This window comes from Triticum aestivum, chromosome 3B, assembly GCF_018294505.1.
Source record: "Triticum aestivum cultivar Chinese Spring chromosome 3B, IWGSC CS RefSeq v2.1, whole genome shotgun sequence".
Classification (NCBI taxonomy): domain Eukaryota; kingdom Viridiplantae; phylum Streptophyta; class Magnoliopsida; order Poales; family Poaceae; genus Triticum; species Triticum aestivum.
Window position 1 is genome coordinate 768,270,706 of NC_057801.1, and position 11,858 is coordinate 768,282,563.

The 11,858-nt window shown below is 43.8% G+C and overlaps 1 pseudogene; it reads right to left on the reverse strand.

Annotated features, from left to right (window-relative positions):
- Positions 1 to 7,986: 7,986 nt before the first annotated feature.
- LOC123067863 (uncharacterized) overlaps positions 7,987 to 11,858 on the reverse strand; it is a 16,958-nt pseudogene continuing 13,086 nt past the window's right edge.

Genomic DNA, 11,858 nt, shown 5'->3' on the forward strand with positions numbered 1-11,858 from the left:
TCCCCTCCTCCACTGCCCTCCACCGCCACCAACTGCGGCCGCCACCCCTCCTCCACCGCTCCCCACTGCAGCCACCGCCACCCCCTCCTCCATCGTCCCCAACAGCGGCCACCTCCCCCAAGCTTCATGGCCGGCAACCAGCGCGGCGATTCTTCGATGCGACCCAAGGATGGCCGCCGCAGCAGAGCTTCTCCGGTAGCGCGGCAGTTGGAGATGCCCTCAGGTATGTAGAATATTTTGCACAAATGTATGAAATATGAACAAATGTGATTAAAAGTAGTAGATGAAGATGGTCCTGTTTAGTAATGCCTAGAGTAGTCTAGACTATAATTGATGCATGTCCTATTGCTTGATTGGAGTGCTTTTTTTAGATATGTAGAATATGCCTGATGCATATTGCTGTTCCTTAGATATGCTTAATGCCCTCAGGTATGTAGAATATGCCTGATTGGAGTGCTTTTTTTAGATAAATACTAGAGTAGATCAATGAAACTATATACTTGTGCTTATTTCCTTGTCAGTGGTGAACTCTGATCTTTGGTTGCCTTTGCTTTTTTAATAAAAAGTTGGGGCAGGGGGGCAACCCCTTTCGTTTCAAATTTTTTGTCCTTGTCAGTGCTATGGTATTAGTAAATGGAACTATATATCTGAGACTTGATTGAGCTATTTGTGTTATTTTTTGCCATATATGATATGACACTTAGATTAGGAAGATTTTGCTTTGGAACTGAGAATAACCATATATATTTTTTTTTCAGATTCTGATGAGAGCACTCATAATAAGTACCGGAGAGTCCCGATTGGTAGGGCTGAGTCGTCCGCCTCCCATTAGACCATAACCGAGGCATCGTCATCATCGGATGGCGATGTCGGAGTGGACCTAGATCCGCTCGCCACAGAGTCGGGCGACATGGAGGCCTTGGACGGCTCGGGGTCTACCTCGAGCAACATTTCCAAGAGGAAGAAATCCGGGCGTGGTCCGGGGAAGGTCCCGGAACCAACTGCTGCCAGCAACCGTCCTGTCATTTGCCCGACATGAGAGGGGTAAGCAAGCATTTCATTTGCATCATATTTTGGATGCCACAACTTTGACACTCACATATGCTTGTCTTTTATATCATGCAGTCAGTGGGACTTTATCCCGACACAACCTAAGGGGGCACGCCCGCCGAACCACGTCATCGGCTTCCTCTTGAGGAAGCACTTCCCTGGATTGTCCAAGCCGGGTGATGACGATCTGCCGTTGCCAGGTTTAACCTGGGAGCATTACGTACACAACAAGGATGAACACGATGTCACCATGGCCACTTGGGTCATCAATGCTTTTTTGTAAGTATCTTAGCTTCGACCACTGTATTTTTTCATATCCAAATCCTTGCTTGCGTGGATGGTGAGAAGATGCCATATGCTTTCTTGTAGCAAACATTTGCTTGTGTGGATGGTGAGAAGCAGAAGGCGATCAAAGGCATCGTGAAATCTGCCTGAAAGATACTCTCTGACACCAAGCACACACTGCGGTACAAAGCCGTGATGCAGTGTCGGCCGCTGGACTCGAAGGGAGAGAAGATGACAAGGAAGACTGCTTGCCAGACCAACTTGTCGCGAGAAGAATACCTGTAAGTGGTAAGTGACTACATAGGTTGCTAGTACTTTGATTCATCCCTCTTGTTCCTCAATTATTCGATTTTGTCTGACTAGGTGAAGGAACCCTGGATGAAGGACGATTGTTGGGAGGCCCTGGTTGACATGTGGTGTGACCCAGCATGGCAGGCGCAGCATGTGGAGAAGGGAAACGAACGAGCCAAAATGCCAGGCCCAACTCATGTCCAGGGGAGCCGGAACCTAACCGCTCTCAAGCAACACATGGTATGTGGATTAAGATGTTAACTTTTTTGCACGGTGCATCTTGGTTCATTCAACTTGATGGTTAATTTTGCAGGAGGCGAAGGTTTGTCGTCCGGTCCACATCCTAGAAGCCTGGAAAGAAGGCCACAAGGGGAAGGATGGCGCCGAGTTCTGCAGCGAGTCGGCGGAGGAGAAGTGGGGGACCTTCAAAGAGGTCTTCCAGGAGGTGCACGGGCAGGAACCGAACCTACGTCCAAGCCCCTTGACCCTGATCTTCTCATCATTGCTGGCGAGGGGAAGGGCCATGGCCGCCACCTCCTTTGCAACGGGGCGATCGCCACCTCCGGGCACCGCAAGCTGCAAGAGATACGCGCGTCGAGCACCAGCTCAACTCCGTCCATACGGAGTCGCCCAACAGCCGCATCACGTGAGATAGCGTGTCTCAAGGTTAGCATCCTAACCTTTTATTTATGTCCATGCCTCGAAATAGCACCGTTTCAACCTATATGATCCTAATGCCATGTTACAGGATTTAATGGCACAGCGGGCTGTTGAAGAGGAGCAAAGGCGGAAGGCTGAGGAGGAGTCCAGAGAAAAGGAACGGGCAGACACTAACAATAGGTTGAAGATGCTTGAGGATCAACAACAGGTAGAACATTATCTAAACTATAGTAGAAGATTCATTATATAGGGACGAACCACCCTCACACGACTCTACTCTTATAGGTTCTTATGCAATCTCGAAGCAGTGCAAGTGATGCCCCTCCTCCTCCTCCGGAATGTTAACCCGATGGCCTCTCCTCCTCAAGATGATCTATATATGAACAAGTGTACTTCTATTGTGACGTGCACGTGTTTTGCAAATAGAGACAATATGTATGAATTTGCGACTTGTGTGTGATGTCTACTAGGATAATACATTCGACTTGTGTGTGACAATATGTGGACTATCCCTAATTATGCATATATATGTGTGGACTAGCTCAAAATGCACTGTAGTGGTTTTTATCTGCAGGGATCAGAAAAGAAATAGATTGACAGCAGAATGGATGGGAAAGATTTCCGAGAGCTACACTCAGAAAAAGGCAGACTACCGAGAGCAACTCTCGGGAATATGGTCGTCTGGGACACTACTGTTGTGCCACAACTTTTCCGAGAGAAGCTCTCGGAAAAGAAGGAGAGCATTGCCGAGCCTAGCTCTCGGCAAAGCTATGTAAACTGTCAGCTCCCATGAAGGATTGCCGAGAGCCACTCTCGGCAAGCATATCGTCATTTTTTTACTGATAAATGTGACCAGTGAGACCACATGTCAGTTAGAAAGAACACACACACAAAAAAAGGATGTTGCATGTGCTTTGGCGAGAGCCACACTCGGGAAAGTAGACAGTAACTAACGGAGCCGTCTGCTGCGGACGGACATGCCACGTGGCTACTCTTTGCCGTGAGCAGCTCTCGGCGTTTGCAAGGTTTGCCGTGCGGTGCCTCCTTGCCGTGAGGTAGTGACGGCAAAGAGTGTAGTTTGCCGTGAAGGTGGGTTTGCCGAGAGTGACACTCGGCAAAGCTTGCTTTGCCGAGTGTCCGTGTTTTAGCACTCGGCGAAGAGCATTACACCCGGCGTACATGAAAATTCCAGTAGTGCCTTCTTCTTGACCTAAGCCCAGCCCGTCGAGAGCTACTAATTCCGAGAGTTCATGGGCTAAGCCCAATTCTGTTTCAACCTAAACGATCACCAGCACAAGCGCACGACTCCACAATTCTTCTCGGTCGTTCCCAGCCGGCGACCATGGCAGCAGAACGAGCGACGCCTCTCCTCAGCAGCCTGCCAGATGAGATCGTGATCTGGGAGATCATCGTTCGCCTCGACCCCAAATCCCTCCTCCGCTGCCGCGCCGTCTGCCGCGCCTGGCGCTGCGCCACCTCCGCCCGTGGCTTCCTCCTCGCCCACCACGCCCGCCAGCCCGCCCACCCCCTCCTCCACAGCGTCCAACGCATCCCCGGTCTCCACCGCTATAACATCATCGTCTTCGACCACCAGGACGCCGCTGACGCCCAGCTCCATACCGTGGCTCGGCTTGGCCGGTCATTCTCTCCGGAGGCCTCCTGCGACGGGCTCCTCCTCCTCTCCAGGCTTGAAAAGACCGGCACCTGCCACCTTATCTACAATCCGGCCACGCGTGAGCATGCTTCTCTTGGGCAACCGTGGGACTTCAAGACATTGGGGATGTACCGGCACCGCCCTACCGGCGAGTACCGTCTGCTGCTGCAACGGAGGGGCTGCAAGGACTCGCCTAAAGACCAAATTGGCTGCTATGTGCTTGCGTTGGGCTCTGACCAGCCACCGAGGTACATCGGGTTTCCGGACACAGCATTGTTGTGCTTCAAGAACCCCGTCCAGGTACGCGATAGCCTGCACTGGTACCCAATGTATTATGTGAGTGAAAGCAGCCCACTCCTAGATTTCGACAAGACTGAAAGCGAACTGATAATTGTATTTGACACCATAGCTGAGTCCTTTCGCCATATGCGCGCACCAACTGTTCCCACCTATTCATATATATTTGAGATGGATGGCACGCTCGGCATCCATAGCCGTGACAGGGACAGAGCGACTATTAATGTATGGGTGTTGCAGAACTATGAAAGCGAGGTTTGGGATTTCAAGTACAAGATTCAATTGCCGGTCGCAGAAATTTGGAGGAAGTTTGAACCATGTGTTGGCCATTGGGATTGGAATGTGGACATTGTTTCGGGGGATGGTGACGTGCTCTTGCTTGTCAGATTTGGTGGGCATCTGCTTCATGTTGACACTGATGGCAAGTTGATCAACAGTTTCAGTCATTGGTTTGAAGATGTCTATGTGTCTCGGTGTAGGCTCAAGCAAAGTCTTGTTAAACATACCTTTTTTCCGGCTCTAAAAGGTTATGCTGTGAATGCTTCGCCTTTCGTCTGATGGCTGTTGAGTGAGGTGGCGATTCTTTACGGCCTACCTATTGTTTCCTTATGAAGTTATGAGCTGAAGTATCTTTGAATTAGATTAACTACGAGGCTACTGTCCTCTTCTTCTTTTTTGCATCGATGTATACATTCTATGATCTGAAACTCTGACCGTTATGTGGTTAGATGAAATCTGTGCTTTCCCCGGTGCCCTTTTGGACTGAAGTGACCAATGCTGTGTTGAATGCTCAGCTTTTAAAATATTCGCCAACTGATCCGCCTCATATGTCTATTTTCTAGGGCTGGGGAATTGGCTTTGCTTTATCGTAATCATACAATGTTCCCCTTATTCTTAGTACTCAATTGGGCCAGGGAAGTGGCTTTGCTTATTTTAATTATTCAGTGGTCTTCTTAGTACTCAATTGAGGGAATTGGCTTTGCGATTATTTTAGTTATCTAGTTGTCTTCTTAGTATTCAATTGTCAGCAATCTATGTGGTATATGTCTCATATCCCTCTTCTTTGAACTGAATAATTGACCTTACCTTTTTATCTAGTGGTCTTCTTAATAATTGATATATAGAGTATTCCCTGTTTCTACCCTTTCTTGTGGCTGAGTAGCTGACGATGCAAAGAGGCAGATTTTCCTCTTTGTTGACTTGCAAGCTGCGTCTGATTTTTAGAAGACCTTGAACACTTAGTCAGTAGGTCCAAGGTTTTGGCTACCGAGGGGCACTTTTTTCTCGTGGGTCACAAAGAAACTTGATGCCACGGTTACCATGAAATTCCGAGCAAATTTCGGACGAATTTCTTTAAATGAATTCTAAATCCGAACAAAATTCGTCTAGAATTCATTCGAAATCCATTCAAATGCAAAAGTTAGGAATTTTTTGCTCGGGAAGTAGATTTCTCATGGGGTACTGGGAAACGCGGATATCGGGCGGAATCTGAATTTTCCGAGCAGTACCCAAAACCCTGATTAGGTCACGTACGAGTCAACTTCTCAATGGAACCTTCTGTCCTAAATTCATAATTCGTTATTCTTTATGAATCAATTGCATCTGGTTAGGTAGTTATTATGGAGACTAATAAGGTCATCATTATAGCAAGAATTGTACTCCCTCCGTTCCAAAATAAAGATTCAGTACAAAGCAGTACAACTTTGTACTGAATCTGCGGCACTTATTTTAGGACGGTGGGAGTACATAGTTATATTTGTCTCGTTCTGAGGAGTTTTAAATTTTAATATTCTTGTAGGATATGGACTGATACTGCAATCTGAAAATTTATGAATACCTTTTTGTTCTTCTGTACTGACACCGTTTTTAATCATGTTGCACTGCTTGGAACGAGCTCTTATATTATTTTCCTTTGTCTGCCAACTATTTTAAGGATTAATAATGCTTCATGCAGTGCACATTCTGAACAAAAGTTCGAGAAATAAAATTTGCACTATTAAATACAAAGAGTTTTGCCATGGTGTGGCACATTGTGTTCATGTCTTGAGCAGGACAGCACCATGCCTGTTCTGTGACTGTACAGCTGTAGAATTAAGTTGAAAGTCACTCTGATCACACCCGCATCAGATTGAAAGTAAGTTCATCATCCAGATTAATTGATCCAGTTGAAATTCTCTTCACCTTAAACCGTATGATGTGCTCTTTGGTGCAAAGCTCGCATGCAGCTGTACCAGAGCTCATGGTTGATGTAATGGAGCAAACTGAACAGTAGTCGCCTCAGTTTGGTGCCATGTGTATGCTCAAACTGGTCCTTATAGGGCAAGAGAATTCAGAGTACTAGTTTGAATATAGACCGGTGGGTGAGATTGAGTTGTCCATGGAACGGCAGGTGCATGCACAGCTACTAGTTACCACACTACTGTACATCTATAATTTCTTCACCTCGAACTGCTGCATCAGTTCAGTCGTTCTCTGAAGAAGGATTGCACCTTGGTGGAGTTCTTGAGAAGCTATAGGTAGCACTGGACAGCAGCTTCTGTTGCTGGAATGGAGGATCTGCATAGGCTTGGAGGATCAGGTTGGGGAGGCCCTGAAGAGTGGGGTCTAGCACCAGCTGGATGGAACTTTATAAATTGCATCTGTCCACTGGCATTGTCAATTCATTCAGTTAATTCTTATGAATGTCAGGAGAGTTGGATAGTTAATTAACTCCAGAGCATTGACCGTGTCACCGATTCTGTTTTCTTGGTTCTGCCGCAGGGGAACATCGTGATGATCTTAGCAACAATCCAAGCTAACAAGGTGGCTGAAGACAGGGTTAGAGGATGCAAGGGTTGAATGTTTTGCTGAGAGTGCCTAAATTGGAATTGCGGTCGGCGTGATAAGATGAGCAATCTTTTTTGCATTGCATCAGACAACTCATCAACTGAAACATCACCCCAACGATTCAGCCAATCATGCAGCATGACCAATGGTGCGACATGGCATCCCGACTTCTAACACTTGGTGCTGGCGCGAGGGTTTAGTGCCATCATAAGAGCTCCCATGTGTAGAAATTTGTTACAATTTATTCTTGTTTTCTTCACTATGCGTGGAGCACTGTTGTCGGTCAGATAAATCTTTGTCCCGATGGTCACTATTGTAGCTTATAAAACTAAGTTGATGCAAACTGTAGTCTTGAACTCATTTCCCCTGTATAAACATGAATTATTACAGTCTTGAACTCATTTCAACTGTACGTGAGATCTTATTTGTGGATAATGGGCATAATAGGGCATACCTGTGTGAGATTAATCTTGTAATGTTATCTCAGTTTCACTTGAAATATCAGACTCTGTATGTGTCACATGCCAAGCATATGAACACTGCAACTAGCCTGAATCTAGAGGAATTTTATGCAAAAATACACTATGGATCAAAGGACGAAGAACTTTATGCAAAAATACACTTTGAACCAAGGGGTGACACTTGTTAGTTTATTTTGATCTTAGAAACAGCAAACATTTCAGTAATTCCACAGTAGGGACAACTTTATATTTCTTATTCACAGCGACTGCAGTTGCTTTTTCTGCAGTGCTTACGCAGGATTACCTTTATGAAAAATAATAAGCCATCCCTAGAGTACAGGCAGAAGACATCATATTAGCATCTGCTTCTCATTGAAACATCGAAGGCACATAACAATACTCAGTTCCAGCACGAAATCTGCAACATCCATCCGGTGCGAAGCAAGCATACATCCAGCAAGATCAAATGGCGCGAATAAGATTCAAATATGAAACAAGCAAGGACTTATTTGTCTAGCACAGTAGACCAAGTCACCCTTCACCAAGATAGAGACAAACTGAAGCATTATTTGTTGACAGGCACATCCATGGATGTTCGCTTGGAAGTAACAGCAGTGTCCAAGATCACCATTTTTAGAGCCCTTTTCGTCGGTATTAGAAATTCAAATGCATCCAAGTATCCATCTCTATGGCAATCACGGATCTTCTTAAGCCACATGACTCAAAAAACAGCAGACCAAGTCACCTTCACTGAGGTAGAGGCAGGCTCAAGTTTAATTTGTCGACAGGCACGTCCATGGATGCTCGCTTTGAAATAGCAGCAGCGTTCAAGCTCACCATTTTTAGAGCCTTCTTGACCATATTTCAACTTTAGATGCATCGGAGTATCCTTTGTTACGGAAATCACACATCTTCTTAAGCTACATGACTCGCCAATAGTGCCACGAAAGAGCTCAATTCTGTGAGGTGACCCACGGATAAACACAAACGAACTGAGAGACAAATTGAATCCACTCTGCAGTTTTGATATATCAACCTCTATTGTTGCCTCCACTGCCCTGTACAACATTGCTAAAGTGATGTCAACTGCACCACAATCCCCATGAATGCGATTCGTGAATGGCGTGCAAGGCATGGTTAGATTGCAGTAGTCTGCTGCCCCGTCAACTAATTGTAGATCATCTTCTTCTTGCTCTCCTTTCTTAATCCTCATGTCAAACTCTATTAGAACAGAGGAAGTCATTGAGATGCCTCGCTTAGGTCCAGTCATCTCAATGAGAGAACCCTGCAAGACTATTATTAAGTAGCTCCTCATGGTAACACCAGAATTTTCTAAAGCTTATACTTCTCCTCTAGCCAATTGGAAATTGAACTCAAATAAATGAGAAAATGATTTCTATTCACAAAAAACTAAAATAATGTGAGTTTTTTCACCATAAACATAAGTCGGTTGCAAATGACACTTAACGTTGCTAAACCAAACATAATTAACCATAAGCATGCTACATATATGCAAAAGGACAAACTCATCTTGGTATAACATCCTCCAACCGCACACATATTTGCATACAAGAATCCATGAAAATAAAATCCATAAAATAGAGCCAGCATCACCAACACCTCAAAAGTTTATAGGAGTAATTGTCTTACAAGAATTAAGGATCCAAAATTATCCGACTTGATATTAATTAAATACATATTAGTCTATTACTGGTTAATAGATCACTAAATTACACACTATAGTTTCAGTAGTAAGTTTCTTCTAACTAATTGTAATTCCACAACATGATCCTCCAATTGGTAACACAAAACTAAGAACATAATTAATAGTATTTTCATTACATATACCAATCCACATGAGATAAAAGATATTAAGCATGTACAATATTCCACCTTCGATCCCAACTTTTATGATTAGAAAGAGATGAAGTAGTTGAAGTATATACCCAAACAATGTTTATATTTTGATCCATTTTGTGCAATGCATGTGATGGGATTGAACTTATAAATTAAAATAAATGAATTATTTGAAACAATCTGTAGTGCGGGAAACAATCTGTGAAGGGGAGCCTTGGCGCAGTGGTAAAGCTGCTGCCTTGTGACCATGAGGTCATGGGTTCAAGTCCTGGAAACAGCCTCTTACAGAAATGTAGGGAAAGGCTGCGTACTATAGACCCAAAGTGGTCAGACCCTTTCCTGGACCCTGCGCAAGCGGGAGCTACATGCACCAGGTTGCCCCATTTGAAACAATCTGTGCAAGTAAAGATATGCACCTAACGCATAACGATGGGATCATCCCTGCTATGATTAATAACATAATTAAGCAATTGATCTTGACAATCCCGCACTGCTATGTATCCATATAGTTGTATGGAGTCCATGTTAGTAGAAATTCTAGCTAACTTTAATGAGAAAATTTTCATCACGCAACTAGTATAATGCACACAACACCTTGCCCTATCAGGCCAGCAATCTGTGGGTTCTGTTTTCATCATTGGCTCCAGTTGTGCTTCACCAAAAAAACATCTGTATTAATAAAAAATAAGGTAAACACATCAAAATATCCTCCTCTCCCATTTCCAGTTTGGTATGGATACATGAGTTTATATGAGACTTATTTATTAATGTGATATCTAAAAAAATTGCTAGGACAAAATGCATTATACTCCCTTAGTAATAAAGAAAACTATGAATTGGCACCAACTGTAACAACATTGTTGCAGATTGAGATGGCTATAATATGAACACTAATTGTGCATATACATAACTAAGCATGTTGTAGATAGCTAGCCTTTTGCTATATGTATTAGCATATACTGCTCACACAAAAATCGAACCATTAGCATAGACACTAGACACTAGTAGCAATTATCTTTCATAAGGATGATGTTCCTGATAAGGTCACCAAATAGTCTATGGGACTGGATCCTGGTTAAAAACTTAGCACTTATTACCCTGGTAATAGGCATTCTAGATAGGGCTGGAAAAAAAGCTCGAAGCTCGTGAGCTAAACGAGTAACTCGTGACTCGGCTCGAAATACTCGAACTCGAAGAATAACGAGTTGAGTCAAGCTTTAGTTGAAGATCGTTTATAAACCAAGTTAAACGAGCCAATCTCACGAGTACTCGTGTAACTCGTTAGGATCGATACAAGAGATCAGCTAAGCACCCTGCGTCCTAGGCACACAACACAAGGCCCAGCTGCACTACGAATATGAAAAAAAAACGATTACTTGTGAATTTAAAATATACATCTTAAACATGTACAATGTTCACAAACAATGTTCATTTTTATCTTATTCGTAAGGTTTTATGCTCATATCCTTAACGAGCTTAACAAGCTAAACGAGCCAACTCGCGAGTTATACAAGTCGAGCCAATCTTGGATTTGAACTCGTTATAATAACGAGTCGAGTCGAGCTAGCTCGTTAATGAAATGAGCTTTAGCGAGTCGAGCCGAGCTGGCTCGAATCGGCTCGAATTCCAGCCCTAATTCTAGAGCTTGTGATGAGTGCAGTGAGCCTGAAGGGCTGCCTGACTCTGATGACTTGTTAGATCCACCTATTACCCCTGAAGTGCTAAAAGGGATTCCTTCCATGTTAGATGATCATAGTGTGATCTGGTCTAAAATCTCTAAATATGGACGGGGCAAGCACCCCAGGAAAGCCTTTTCAAAATGAATTGCCCTTTTGGAATATTAGATAGATCACCACCCCTGGGAAAAAAACATGCATCTTGGATATGATGCCAAGATTAACCCTAGTATTATTGCTATCCAAGAGACTAAGAAAGAGCAGCTTTCTACAGTTTTCCTTAAATCTATTAGTGGTAATAAGAATTTTATCTTGCAACATTTGCAACCTATTGGCATCTCTAGGGTCATCCTAGTAGGTGTTGATAGTGATATCTTTGATATAGTTGACTGGACTTCTCTTAGTTCTGTTTCACGTAACTTAGAGATTAAAGCTTGTGGTAAAAAATAGATTCATTGTTGTACATGGGTCTCCCTATGATGAGGGCAAGCATGACCTCATTTCTGAATTACATAGTTTGTTCATCGATGATCACCAACCAACTTTGATTGGGGGTGACTTCAACCTAGTTATATATCAGAAGGATAAAAGTAATGGTAATATCAACCACTCCTGGAGTGACAAGTTTAATGCCTGGGCTGAAATCTGGAGTCTATTAGAGATCAGAATGCCAATAAGGCAATTTACCCGCAAATAACCAGGAGAACTTGATCATGTCTACCATAGATAGAATTTTTTGCACTACTGAAACAGATGTCATTTTCCCTTTAAGCAACTCTCAAGCCCTTCCTAGGATATATA